We start from the raw sequence: 13,638 nt of genomic DNA, 5'->3' as shown, positions 1-13,638 counted from the left end.
CAACGAGAAAACAAAATGTGGTGCTAAAAGGGTAAAAAATTTGTCTTGAAATAAACTCTGTTTTCCAAAGCATAGTTTTATGTTGAATTTTCCTTGCTAAGAGAGTTAATAACATGTCCATGTCTTTTTAAATGTACAATTTAGAACAAACAGCCTTTATAAAACACAGCATTTTGGCCACTAGAGTCAAACTTCATGAAAACCTGGACCTGTTCCACCTTGCCCTGACTGCATCTCCACCCCTGGAAAAGCTCCTAGGACATCATGGGTGCTGCATAAAAAGTTAGTTGTGGAGTGAAGTCTCCAATTATGTGTTTTCATATTCATATGATTCAGTGTTTAAATGTCTGAATGTTTGGTACATTTATTACCTCTGATATCATTTATGGGTAACAGAAGAATCTCAGGAAAAAGAAACTATAAAGTTATTACTAAATTTGAGATAGGACTGCAGTTCAGCTATTTCCATGCCCTGATTTTATTGTGGTCATTACAACAACATATGAATAAAGTCTTCACTTATTGTATAAATTTAATAGTTTATATTTCCATAAACATAATAGATATTCAACTTAATGAAAGGGAAACTATTTGGCATATATAATTTATAATACTGAAAACACACTTGCTGTTTCCAACCTTGCTAGTGATTCTTCAAATTCAGGAATACAAGACTGATAAATACAAATTTGCTTTTTTCCATAATAGCATGGTTATCACTACAACTCATTAAGATTGAAAAGAAGATAAATAAAAAGATGAATAGCTATTTATTTAAGACTGTCTGGAATAAGTTTCTACTTTCTTCTAGGGAGTGAGACAGACATCAAAAAGGAAGGGCAATAAAAATGATACAGACTGGGCATAGTAATGATCTGGATAAGTATCAAGAGCTATTCACATCCACATGTATTTGGCTGTCTTAGAAGACTGTCCGATTAACCTGACTTACTTTTGTCTTTGGAAGAATGTGTTTGCAGTGGCCGGCTTCGAGCTGGCTTCCACCAGCATTTACTAACTGCTGTCACTCTTCCTAATAACTCTCATTGATAGCTTGCCGACATCGGCACTAGGGGATAATGTGAGGATCAGCAGTTTCCTGATGGGGACAGACATCTGATTCCACCTTCAACATTGTTGTCTGGTTACAAGGCCAAGGTTTGAGTCCACCATAGTCTTCGGAGACAGCAGTTTCATTTTTGCACAAGAAAGCGGCAAGCGCAGAAACCGAAGTGATAGGAAGGAGGCAGTCTAAATCAACATTTTCTAGAAACTGTATGTTCATTAAAAGGTTCGGCTTTTATTTTGGGACATGATGGTATGGATATATACATCGGCTTCTCAGGTGGCACTAGTGGTAAAGAGCCCACCTGCCGAAACAGGAGACATAAGAGACCTGGGTTCAGTCCCTGGCTTGGGAAGATCCCCTGGAGCAGGAAATGGCAACTCACTCCAGTATTCCTGCCTGGAGAATCCCATGGACAGAGGAGCCTGGCAGGCTACAGTCCTTGGGATCACAAAAGAGTTGGACACGACTGAAGCGACTTAGCACGATCGCCGTATATATGGGCATTCTTTCCATTTTAAACTCTCACTGGGAAGAAATTTTCTAAAATGTTTCAATGATATGGAAGAAATGAGGAAGCCAAATGATTGACTTCATAAAATAGATTAAGTAGCTTATTTTTTTGAGTTTATATCCAACTAGGACTAAGCCACACAGGTAACCAATATTCATTAGGATCTCCTTAAGTAATAAATACTGGACTAGATGCTGGGGTTATGGGGATTATTTAGACATGGTCTCTATCCTCAAGAGGCTCACAGTGTGGGGGCAGATAGATAGGTATGTGAGAAGAGGCCAGTTTAGCTCAGTGTGACATCTCTCAGAAAGTCTCCCCTCTCTCACTTCTGTCCTAGGCTCCCTCCCCCCACATATGCTCAGAGCACACCCTTGTCTTTCTATCATCAAGGGTCAAGTCCATTTATTTCACTCAACACAAATTCCCTGTTTGTTTGTTTGTTTGTTTTTGAATTACAGACTGTTTTCTTCAGTTGGAGGATAATCACTTTACAATGTTGTATTGATTTCCGCCATATGACAACACGAATCAGTCACAATTATATATACCTACCCTCCCCCTTGAGCCTCCTCTTCCCTATATTAATTCATATATGTGGAATCCAGGAAAATAGCGCTGATGAACCTATTTACAGGGAAGAAATGAAGATGCAGACATAGAGAGCAGACTTGTGGGCACAGTGGGGGAAGGAGAAGGCGGGACGAACCGAGAAGGTAGCATTGACATATATACACTAGCATGTGTACGATAGATAACTAGTGGGAAGCTGCTGTATAACACAGGAACCCAGCCTGGCGCTCTGTGATGACCCAGAACACTTAGTCCTTGAATGTCTCCTACACATCAGTCTATTCCACGTGTATAAGTAAACACATGCATTTTGATATATATATTTATATAGTTATATATCATATGTGAGCTATATGGTGTGTATATATATTTCTTCTGGTTTCTTTTATAGACCTGTAAATAACAAGAATGTATACTAAGTGAATCTTTGCAAAATCAAGGTCATATTAAATGCACTGTTTTTGAGCTTTGAACACAACTCAGTGTTTCTCTTGACATTAAGTATTCATTGACAGTGTGCTTGTAATATAGAAAATGCATCAGATCCTTACTCTGTGGTGAACACAATTCAATCTGTTTAGTCAATTCCTAGTTAAGAGTCATTTGGGTTTTAACTTTTCCCTATTACAAATATTACTAAAACTGTTGTTCCTCTACAAACCTTTGATTGAATTTTTATCACAAGATTATAATTAGCAGTCAACCTTCAACGCTAATCAGCCTTTGGAAGCAGATATGTTCTCTTTGGCTCCTCAGTTAGAAGTTTTCTTAGCTGTGTTGTGTGATGTAATTTCACTTTTGTGTTTGACCAAGTTTAGATTTCTAGCTCTTTATCAGGGTATGGAAGAAGTCAGTCACAGAGAACAAAGACTGTGCTTTAGCTCCTCGTGCAAACTGACACACACTTATCTGAGTGTATAACGTACAATCCTTTCTGTCACTGGCTTGGAAAGTGAGGAGGATCCTCAGAGGGCATGAGGTTGGGGGAAGTCTGAGGTGGACACTGTGGTCCCAGTGCTGGAGTGGCTGGTAATGCGATTCGGCCCCCCAAGGACTAGTTTCACCACTATTTCCAGTTTTCAAGGCTACAGTCTGGATGATCTTCTCCCCAGTCTTCTCTGAGTCCTGTTGGAATGTCAGGAGAATGGAGGTGCTAATTACGGGTTGAGCTGTGTGCTCCCCAAAAAGATACGTGGAAGTCTTACCCCAGTGACTCTGGATGTGACCTCATGTGGAGAGTCGTTACAGAGGTAATCAAGTTCCAGGGAAGTCATTAGAGTGGGTCCTCATTCAGTATGACTGACGTCCTTATACAAAGAGGACATGTGGACACAGAGAAAGGCTTAGTAAGGAAGGAGACAGGTGAGTGAAGATGGGTTATGCTGCCACAAGTGAAGGTGAGTCTGGGCCAGCAGGAGCTGGAGGGAGCTAGAAGGGTCCTTGTTTGTAGGTTTCAGAAGGAGCATGGCTTTGCCAACACCCTGATTTCAGACATCTAGCCTCCAGAACTGTGGGACAGTCTATTTTTGTTTTTTGTTCATGGTTTTTTTGGCCATGCTGCGTAGCATGTTAGATGGAACCCATGCCCCGTGCAAGGAAGTGTGGAGTCTTCATTGAACCATCAGGGAAGTCCTGTTTCTGTGTTTAAAGCTCCCCGGTCTGTGGTATTGGTTACGAGAACCCTAGGAAACTAATACCATACTTACATGCTGTGACTAATGATCCCAGCTGATATTTGGCATGGGTTTACTTTTTAAAGTTTTATTTCTTAAAATATATTTACTTATTACTTTTTATTTTTATTGGAGTATAGTTGCTTTACAGTGTCATATTAGTTCTACTATACAGCAAAGTGAATCAGCTATAGGTATTCGTATATACCCTCCTTTTTGGATTTTCTTTCCATTAGCTATACAGTGGCAATGGCACCCCACTCCAGTACTCTTGCCTGGAAAATCCCAAGGACAGAAGAGCCTAGTAGGCTGCAGTCCATGGGGTCGCTAAGAGTTGGATACGACTGAGCAACTTCACTTTCACTTTTCACTTTCATGCATTGGAGAAGGAAATGGCAACCCACTCCAGTGTTCTTGCCTGGAGAATCCCAGGGACAGAGGAGCCTGTTGGGCTGCCGTCTATGGGGTCACACAGAGTTGGACACGATTGAAGCAACTTAGCAGTAGCATGTTCTCATTAATTATCTATTTTATTTATTTACTTTATATCAATAGTGTATATATGTCAATCTCAATCTCCCAAATGCATCCCATCACCCCCATACCTGCTTGGTGTCCATACATTTGTTCTCTATGTCTGTGTCTCTATTTCTGTTTAGCAAATAAGTTCATCTGTACCATTTTTCTAGATTCCACATATCAGCTCAGATCAGATCAGTCGCTCAGTTGTGTCCGACTCTTTGCGACCCCATGAATCACAGCACGCCAGGCCTCCCTGTCCATCACCAACTCCCGGAGTTCGCTGAGACACACGTCCATCGAGTCAGTGATGCCATCCAGCCATCTCATCCTCTGTCGTCCCCTTCTCTTCCTGCCCCCAATCCCTCCCAGCATCAGAGTCTTTTCCAATGAGTCAACTCTTCGCATGAGGTGGCCAAAGTACTGGAGTTTCAGCTTTAGCATCATTCCCTCCAAAGAAATCCCAGGGCTGATGTCCTTCAGAATGGACTGGTCGGATCTCCTTGCAGTCCAAGGGACTCTCAAGATTCCACATATAAGTGATATTATAAAATCTTTGTTTTTCTCTGTTTGGCTTACTTCACTCTGTGTGACAGTCTCTAGGTCCATCCACGTGTCTACAAATTATGACATAGAAGAATGAGACTGTAGCATTTGCTAGAGTGCAGCTCTCATTGGAAAAAAATTTGATCCTGGGAAAGACTGAAGGCAAAAGGAGGAGAGGGCGGCAGAGGATGAGATGGTTAGATAGCATCACTGAGTCAATGGGTGTTAATTTGAGCAAACTCCAGGCGATAGTGGAAGATAGAAGAGGCTGGAGTGCTGCAGTCCGTGGGGTCGCAAAAAAGTTGGATACAACTTAGCGACAGAATAACGTCAACAATGTGTAATGAAACCTAAGCAGCACAGTAGTTGACACATACTTAGTGCCTATAGACAGCACATGATCAGCTGTGGGACCAGCAATAGACTTCCAGATGGTACTGAACAATGGGGAGAATGCCCAGGCTTCGGATGTAGTCAGATGGTGGGAAGATGCTGTGGCCATCACTTGACTGGAGTCATATGCAGGTCTGGACTGTAATATCATCTCATGTACTCTGAAGAATGCAACATACCAGGGCTTTCCCCATTTTTAACCTTTTATTTTCTTATTCAGTTTAACACGTTTCTTTGATCCCCCTGCCTCCTCCTAGAATTCAGTTTCTTGGCAGTTGACAAAAGATCTTGAAGTAAAATCCAATACCATAAGTGCCTTGTTTCAGCTCTTCTATCTTTTGCTCCAGCACCATCTAAATTTTTATATTAATTTAGATTTCCATCAAAGTCTTCTGTCAGTGATATTAGAGGTTTTGAATGTAGACATCACCATCAATGGAACAAAACCCTTTCAGTAGCTATCCTAAAAGAGAAGTACTTGCAATTCTTTAACCCTTCCCAAGGGGCTAACTGGAGACTTTCAGAGGCAAACTTTATGGACAATAAGAAAAAAACAGTCCCAGGGCAGAAAAGTTATGTAACCGTAGTAAACACCAAAATAGCACATAAGCTACTGCACAGAAAGGCACTGAAATGTGGAGTTGTTTATTGTGTCCGACAGCATCAGATTTCCACAGCTTTATAGGGAAGGAAATTAGAACGGTGAGTCTCAATTAAATTACGAACATGAAATCTCCCTCAATTGCGCTAATAGAAAACCCTAATGTTGATCCTGGCATAACTTCTGGATTTTAAACATGAATGCTTTTCATTACTCATAATCACCATTAAAACTTGAGCACCATCCATAAAACTAGTCTTTGTTTTTAGATGCCAAAAGGTAAAGCAAGAGCAGTTGAAGTTTCTAAATGTAATAAAATGCCAGGCAGAAATATCAGGCTATAGACCTGTTCATTTTCAGAGATCCCCAGCTCTCTAGGGGCCACTGGGAGTTTATCCAATCTATTTGTAAGCATACATGCTCAGTCACTTCGGTCGTGTCTGACTCTTTGTGACCCTGTGGACTGTAGCCCGCCAGGCTCCTCTGTCCATGAGATTCTTCAGGCAAGAATACTGGGAGGTTGCATTCCTTTCTCCAAGGGATCTTCCTGACCCAGGGATTGAACCTGTGTCTCCTTCATCTCCTGCACTGCAGGAGAATTCCTTACTATTTAGTCACAGGGGAAGCCCATCTATTTGTATAATTTAGATTACTAGTACAATCTTATATGATTTAGGGTATTTTGGTAAATAGTTTCATTTATTAGTAGGGCTTATAATGTTAGAATGCTTCTGTCAATACTATGGTTTTAAACCCACTATTATGCTTTGAAGGCTTCTGGCATTCTTTTTCCCTCAAAAACCTTTTAAAACTTTCAATAGAAGTGGCCGTGGTGCTTGTGAGGTGGGAAAGGTGATAGTGTCTCATAAGGTGAGCAGGGGAAATTTTCTGTAGTGCACCTGGGGCCAACTGCCAAGAAAGAGCTTAACACCTATAACTGCAGACTCGTTTTCAGCTCAACTGCAAGTACGGGAGGGGTTCAGGACTCAGATAACCCAACTCTTAAAGGGTAGGAAATGCTAAGATTCAGTCTTTTGACAGCAGGGAGTTTCCCCTGAAAATTAAAAATAGATCTACCATATGCGCCTGCAGATCTACTTCTGTGTATATATCTAAAGGGAAATAAAATCAGTATCCAAGAGATAACTGAAATCATCATTATATTATTATATCCATTGCAGTATTATTCATAGCAGCCAATATATAACAATCTACACATCTATCAGGAATTCCCTGGTGGCTCAGACGGTTAAGTATCTTCTTGCAATGCAGGAGACCTGGATTTGATCCCTGGATTGGGAAGATCCCCTGGAGGTGAGCATAGCAACCCACTCCAGTATTCATGCCTGGAAAAGCCCATGGACAGGGGAACCTGGCAGGCTATAGTCCATAGGGTTGCAAAGAGTCAGATATGACTGAGTGAATTACTCAGTATACACATTGATCAACATATGAATGGACAAAGAAGGTGATCTATCTATTAGTCATCTATAAAGGAATACTATTTAGCTGGCAGGCTAGAGTCCATGGGATTGCAGGGAGTCAGACAGGACTGAGCAGCTAAGCACAGCACATTTAGCTATAAAAAGAAGGAAATCCTGCTATTGGACAAATGAATGAACCTGGAAGACATTATCCTTAAGTGAACTAAGCCAGACATATACAAATATCGCATGATCTCACTTACATGTGGAATCTTAAAAGTTAACACTCAGAATTCTGAGCAGTGAATGGAAGTATCCAGGAGCTGGGGGCTGTGTGAAATGGGGAGAGTTTGGCCATTGGGTACAAACTCTAACTTATAAGATGAATAAGTTCTGGAGAGTCTGATGTACGGCATGGTGGTTATAGTCAATAATACTGCATTGTATACTTTAGTTTTATGAAGAAAGTAGATTTTAAATGTGCTCACCACAAAGAAAAAACTACCTATGTGAGATAACATTTGTTAGTTTGATTTTGGTAATCATTTCACAATGATTCAAATCATTGCATTGCACACCTTAAGTATATACAATTTTCATCAATTATGCCTCAATAAAGCTGAAGAAAGGACACACGTACATGTGAAATAAAAAATCTTGAAAACATTGCATGTGCTTGTTTGTGATATTCAATTAAATTATAGGAAGACTAGCTCCCTTATAGGAGAAGGAAATGGCGACCCACTCCAGTACTCTTGCCTGGAAAATCCCATGGACGGGGGAGCCTGGTGGGCTGTGGTCCATGGGGTCGCTAAGAGTCGGACATGACTGAGCGACTTCACTTTCACTTTTCACTTTCATGCATTAGAGAAGGAAATGGCAACCCACTCCAGTGTTCTTGCCTGGAGAATCCCAGGGGCGGGGGAGCCTGGTGGGCTGCCGTCTATGGGGTCACACAGAGTCGAACACGACTGAAGCAACTTAGCAGTAGCAGCAGCAGCTCCCTTATCATCCTGCCAGTACTGATGTATCCGGTTGGGGGTCATGCTTGACCTCCTCTGTGTGCATGCATGCTAAGTGGCTTCAGTCATGTCCGACTCTGGGACCCCATGACTGTAGCCTGCCAGGCTTCTCTGTCCATGAGGATTCTCCAGGCAAGATTACTTCAATAGGTTGCCATGCCCTTATCCAGGGGATCTTCCAGATCCAGGGATCGAACCCCTGTCTGTTACGTCTCCTGCATTGGCAGGTGGGTTGTTTACCACTAACACCACCTGGGAAGCCCTTGACTTCCTCTGCATCCACACGATTCTAATCAAAAGGTGCAGAGGTTAATAAAATTCCAGCTAGAAAGTGACAGCTACCCTAAGATTGTGCAAAGCCAGTGGTCCACGTTGGGGGAGTGGAGGTCCTTTTCCAGAGCAGCACTGGATAAATGTGACTGGGCCCTGGGATTTCAGCTGAAATTATACTAATTAACCTTTGCAATGGGGCCAAAGGAAATACACATTTTGCCCAAATCTCTCCAGAAATAAAACATCCTTCACTTTTTCTGACACCTAAGAGCATAAAACATTATTGTAAAGGGTCAGTAGAACAGCAAACCTCCTAAAATATCTTACTACAGGAAACATCGGACTATTTAGAATAGCACCTAAATGAATCTCCATCAGTAGGATGAAAAAAAAAAAAAGACCTCTGTGAAACAGGTCCAAAAGGCAATAAGAGAATGGGTTGTATTAATCATGATTCCTTTGCAATAGACAGAAAGCCCAGGACAAACTGGCATCAGCAAAAAGGATTTAACTAACTCCCTTATATGAAATGCCCAGGAGTGTGCTGGTTTTAGTTGCTGCTGCATAGAAGACTCCAAACTGTATTCTCACAAAATGATTTCTTGCTGTCTTCCTCCTTTTTAAGAGGAAAACTACCATCCTCTCTGTGGGTTCTATCAGAAAATCTCTTTCTTTTGGGTAGAAGAATGGCTGTGAGCTCCAGTCACACCTTTCAGGTTCAGTATCCATGGAAACAGAGCAGGGCCTCTCACCCAGCACCTCGCTCTTGTAACTTCATTGGCTGGTCAGGTCAGGTTGTCTTTCTAGAAATCAGTTGCTGGGGCTGATTTCACTGAGCCGCTTTGGTGCAAGATTCTTGCCTTTCCCTGAGACTTGTCAGGTCACAAAGACTTGAATAAATCTCTAAGGTAAACCAGGAGACTTGGCTTGGAACAGTGGAAATGAAAACTAGAGAGGCAAACAGAGGCCCACTACTTGGGGTAAGATTACAGTGCAGCAGAGCATGAAAAGATTCATGATAAAATTAAAACTAAAACAGATTTGAGTGCAATGCACAAGGACTGCAAAAAATTTACTGGAAGGACAGAATCAAAATTTGCATTGGGACTAGTTAGAGAAAAAGAAAACATAGTGGTACAAATACTAAATTGTGATATGAAGGAAAAATTTAGAAAATCTTCCAGAGCACAGAGGAAAAGGAAAAGAGGAAACTAAAAGTCATGAAAGACTCAGAAAAGAAAATCTACTTAAAATTATATTTCAAAATAGAGAGTCCATAAATAGACCCACATAAATATAGTCAACTGAACTTTGAAAAAGGAGCAAAGGAAATATGATGGAATAAAGATAGTTTTTCAACAAATGATTGAACAACTAAGCAGCCACAGGCAAAACTGTGAATCTAGATACAGTCCTTACACTCTTCACAGAATTATCTTGAAATGGGTCATAAGCCTAAATCAAAAATACAGAACTAGAAAAATCCTTGATAATAACAAAGATGAAAACATAGATAACCCTGGGTATCATGATGACATTTTAGATACAACAAAAGAATGATCCATCAAAGAAATAATTAATAAGCTGCATTTCATTAAAATTAAATTTCTGCCTTGTGGAAGACAATGCCAAGAGAACAAGAAGACAAGTCTCAGACTGGGAGGAAATATTTGCAAAAGAAATATCTGATAAAGAACTGTTATTAAAATACACAGAGAACCCAAGACTCAACAATAAGAAAATAGACAACTCAACTAATATATAGACTAAAGACCTTAACAGGCTTCCTTGGCGGCTCAGATAGTAAAGAATCTGCCTGCAGTGCAGGAGACCCAGGTTCAACCCCTGGGATGGGAAGGTCCCCTGGAGGAGAGAATGGCAACATGCTCCAGTATTCTTGCCTGGAGAATTCCATGGACAGAGATATGATCCAGGGAGTCTCAAAGAGTCAGACATGACTGAGTGACTAACACTTTCACTTTCTAAAGACCTTAACAGACACCTCATCAAAGAAGATATACTGATAGAAAATAAACATATAAAATGAAGCCCCTACCTCATATGTCACCAGGGAAATGCAAATTAAAACAACAATGAGATGAAACAACACACGTATTAGACCAGATGCTGTGATCTTAGTTTTTTGAATGTTGAATTTTAAGCCAGATTTTTCACTTTCCTTTTTCACCCTCATCAGGAGGCTCTTTAGTTCCTCACTTGATTAGTAAATCTTAAAAAATTATGCTCTTTGTTGTTTTTCTAAAACTTAATAAATTAAAATCCTTCACATTTGGAGGATTAAAACTTCCTATTTTCAATTGTGGGTGGGCTACAGACTTAGTCAAAACTTCTCTCCTACTAACCACTGAATCCATCAGTTACTAGCAAAAGGGTATTCAAGGTTCACTGCAAGTGTCCACAAACTTATTCTGGAGAAATTATTCCAGTGTCTTCAAGAGAACTTAGAAGATGCATCTGATCTGTAAGGACACCAAATAGCTCATTTTTCAGATTTTGGAGAGAGGGACCATGGGGAGGACAGAAGCATTTCATGATCCCAGACCCAGGACTTGTGGGATAGAAAATGTGAAATGTGTTATCCATGAAAAAAAAAAATGGAAAAGAACATCAGACGTATTCATTTCATTTCCTTAAGATCAAATAATAATAAAGTCAGTTAGAAAAATGTACATACCTGTTAAGCTTCCTATTGTGTAAATAATCCAAAATCTGATTTAAAGAAAAAAATCTCCAAATGGGTATCACTTCTGTGTTAATAGACAAATGAGCTCATAGGGTCTTTCTTCTCAGCCTACGTTGAGAATAGTTAATTAAATAGCATTCGCTGTACTCAGAAACTACCAATAACAAGCCGTCAAAAGACATGAGGACATAAAATTTAAACTTCTCACATCACGAAGAGCAAATTCAGGGAGAATCTGAGTCTCTGTTCACCACAGGCTTTGCTCCCACGTGGTGTTGGCAGGATCCATTTCACTGGTGGTGTCAATTTACGCACATTGGTGTTCTGTAGAGAAAGTGATTGAACGAGACCCTCCAGAGTTTGCTCCACTCTTTCATTACCCATGCAATTTTTATCGTATTGTGCACTGGCTGACATAAGCAGAACACAGATTAACTTGGTGAGGGAGCATTGTGCACCTGCCAATAAGCTATTCATTCCTATGTGAGTTCTATTACCATTGTGTCATTTAGTACCCGGATGGGAGGGGGAGTTGTAAGGGTAAAGAGACAGTCTCTCAATACACCTATTCATCTCAGCCTCATTTGTTCCTACCTCATTTTTCTTCCCCTCCTTGACTGTGTGCAGCCCTTGAAAGGACAGTTATCAGCTATCATTGAACCAGCCACCTGTCTCCTTGACAACTCTTATCAAGCTGTACAGGCTTCTGGTGAATACCTTCAACCCTGCACTGAATAAAGAGCTTCAGACTGTTACCATCTGGTATACTGAGTTCTTAGAAAATATCAGAAGACTTGTATCTGACACTGTCTACACTATTCATTGTATAAGAAGATGTATCGGAATTCATAAAAGTTGAGAGGAAGAGAGAACATTCATTTTGCAGATGAGGGAAAAATACTTGTTGATCCCCTTTATGAACTAAATATATAATTTTATGAAGAATGTTTGTCTCTGACTCTGATCAATCATATGTTAACATTCTTATGGTCTTCTCTATATCCACATCTTACCACCACATCCAGCTGCTGAAAGAGAAAAGGAAGCTGCTTTCCTTAGGTTCTTTGACAGATCAATGTCTTTGACAGATGTACATCTTGGGCATGTATCTTGATAAAACTGTAATTCAAACAGATATATGCACTCCTTTGTTCATATCAGCACTATTTACAATGGCCAAGACATGGAAACAAACTATATATCTATCGACAGATGAAGGGACAAAGATGTATGTAATGGAATATTACTCAGCCATAAAAAATGAAGGAATGCCATTTGCAGCTACTTGGATGGACCTGGAGTTAATCATACTAGGCAAAGTAAGTCTAAACTAGAAAGACAAATGCCATATGATATCATTTATATGTGGAATATAAAATATGACACAAATGAACTTATCTACAAAACAGAAACAGACTCACAGACATAGAGAACAAACTCGTGTTTGACTAGGGGGAGGAAGGGGAAGGATGTAGTGGGTGTTTGGGATTAGCAGGTGCATACTGTCTTACATAGAATGGATAAACAAGGTCCTACTGTATAGCAACTGCATCCAATCTCCTGGGATAGACCATAATGGAAAAGAATATGAAAAAGAAGATGTATATAATATATATGTGTATATCTCACTTTACAGCAGAAATTAACTCAACACTGTAAAATCAACTATAATTTAAAAAAAGACTGAAGGAGACATCAATGGCTGTCTGCTGTCCCTGAATCACTTCTCCCTTCTCACCTTCAGCAGAGTTCCATATTTGTCAGAGTGTTCAGCCTCTGACCCAATACACATGGGCTCAGGAGTAAATTCTTACTAATTTAAGCTAATCACAGTGATTTTATTCCCTTTGCCAGTGATGACTTAGAAAAGGATCTTCAACTCAATGCTGGTTAATGAGAAAAGAGGGGAAGCCAACTTGGAGAGCTTTGGAGGGTTTCTTAGCCAAAAAGAGACACGGAGGAAGAAACAGCATGATGAATTGGAATTGGGAAAGCCACCTTCAGAGCCTGATGATACTGGCTGGGGGCGGGCAGAGGAGAGAGATGTGGCCAGCCTACTCCTTGATGACATCAGTGAGCTATTGAATTAATTAACTTTAAAGGAGCTCAGCATTGCGGTTTTTCTTAAAGAAAGTAGAATTATCTTATTGTCCATGACAATTAGTTAATTTATTTTTACTGTCAACATCCTAAATATACTGTTCTTATTTTTAGCATCCAATTATTCAGAGTACTTCTCTTTGAAACCTTGCTTGGAATCTGAAATCATGAAATCCTTCTTCATCCATAGAAGTGCACCGTGGACTGAACCATTGATCTGAGTTAGTCAA

General features: G+C 40.2%; 1 long non-coding RNA gene across 1 annotated transcript in view; it reads left to right on the top strand.

Moving 5' to 3' along the window:
* Positions 1 to 12,180, top strand: part of LOC129627220 (uncharacterized) — a 30,037-nt gene extending 17,857 nt beyond the window's left edge. Inside the window, exon 4 of the long non-coding RNA XR_008702485.1 lies at positions 11,936 to 12,180. This is a non-coding gene — a long non-coding RNA (uncharacterized LOC129627220). The remainder of the gene's footprint in view (positions 1 to 11,935) is intronic.
* The last annotated feature ends 1,458 nt before the right edge of the window (positions 12,181 to 13,638 follow it).

The sequence above is a fragment of the Bubalus kerabau genome, chromosome 14 (genome assembly GCF_029407905.1).
Source record: "Bubalus kerabau isolate K-KA32 ecotype Philippines breed swamp buffalo chromosome 14, PCC_UOA_SB_1v2, whole genome shotgun sequence".
Lineage (NCBI taxonomy): Eukaryota > Metazoa > Chordata > Mammalia > Artiodactyla > Bovidae > Bubalus > Bubalus kerabau.
This window is presented reverse-complemented; position numbering and strand designations above follow the sequence as displayed.